Source organism: Cyprinodon variegatus, unplaced genomic scaffold, assembly GCF_000732505.1.
Source record: "Cyprinodon variegatus isolate N-32 unplaced genomic scaffold, C_variegatus-1.0 Scaffold863, whole genome shotgun sequence".
Taxonomy (NCBI): Eukaryota; Metazoa; Chordata; class Actinopteri; order Cyprinodontiformes; family Cyprinodontidae; genus Cyprinodon; species Cyprinodon variegatus.
The window spans coordinates 278,974-280,242 of NW_015151316.1; the positions used below are offsets into that span (position 1 = coordinate 278,974).

The following is a 1,269-nucleotide window of genomic DNA, read 5'->3' on the forward strand; positions in this document are numbered from 1 at the left end:
CCAATGAGAACGGGGCACCACCTGGTGGAGGAGGAAAGGAATCACAAAAACAGACCACACAAATTCCTGACAGACGTGTGTGGATTTCTGCAGGGAAATCAATCTCCTGAAGAAATCCAAGTGTACATAAAGACAAAGTTAAGAAGAACTTTAACTATTGTTTTTATTCTCAACATAAAAACCTTTAAAAATGTTATTTGCAGCATTTTGCTTCAGTCTTTCTGCATAACTTTCAGTCACATAGTTCCTTTTTTCTGTCCTCATCTTTTTAGAGAAGGAATCTTCTATCTCTTTTCTTCTTCCAGTGTAACAATAAACAGGAAATCCTAGAAATAAAACCAAATAAAACTTTATGCAACAATATTTAATTGATCTGTTAATAAATGCTGCTTTCTATCAGATAATGCCTTCTGATATTTAATGAACTGCATGTTTTCAGGTCCAGAAGAAACAGAGTACTGCAACTTCTCTGAGGTGAGTGAGTGAGGTCAAGTTAAGCAAGTTAATGCAGATGATACATTTCTATGCTTACAATTGCTAACTCAAATACAAATTCCTGTATTGTCATTTTGCTGGATAATATCCTATTCTATCCCTTTTCCTGTTATCATTGAGTGCTGATTTTATTTACTTACCTTTAAAACTATTGGCTCTAGCAGAGCACCTGCTAGGCAAGGCTAAATGTGGGTCTTATCTCATTCTCGCCTCAGAGGCTCTTTAGACTCACAGTTATTTAAACAGATGCTTCAGTTTGTGAGAAACTGTCTGTTTTATCGAAGAGAATCTAAGAATAAGTAGTTAGTGAAACCCTGTGTGATCAGAACAGGCAGGAACATTGGAAACATCTGTATCTGTTCTCCTTTACAAGGTAAAATATCAAATGAATGCTGGTTTGACGAAAAACACCAGATTCCAAATTCTACTTAAATAAGACTTATGCTGTGTCTGAACGTCTAGTGGATGAACACTAGACAAACAGATATAACCCAGAACGCTTTGTGAGAGCTCTCCTCACTTAACTTACTTATATAACAGATGTTCATTTAAATCTACAACAGATTTTAAGTTTCTAATAGTTAATCTAATCACTATTTCCCTCTTTGTCATATAAACATGCTGTCTGAAAGGTTTGTCCTTGTTTCCTTGCAGGCTAAAGATGGTGCAGTAGAGTACTCTGAGCTGAAACTGAAGAATGATGCCACTAGTTCACCCAGCAGCGCCCCCTGTGGTCAGGCAGATAATGTGACCTACTCTGAGCTTAAGGTAGCA

At 36.8% G+C, this 1,269-nt stretch overlaps 1 long non-coding RNA gene across 1 annotated transcript in view; it reads left to right on the top strand.

The window, feature by feature from the left end:
• LOC107099366 overlaps positions 1–1,269 on the top strand; it is a 4,963-nt gene extending 3,694 nt beyond the window's left edge. Inside the window, exons 2-3 of the long non-coding RNA XR_001481947.1 lie at positions 440–474; positions 1,150–1,269. This is a non-coding gene — a long non-coding RNA (uncharacterized LOC107099366). The remainder of the gene's footprint in view (positions 1–439; positions 475–1,149) is intronic.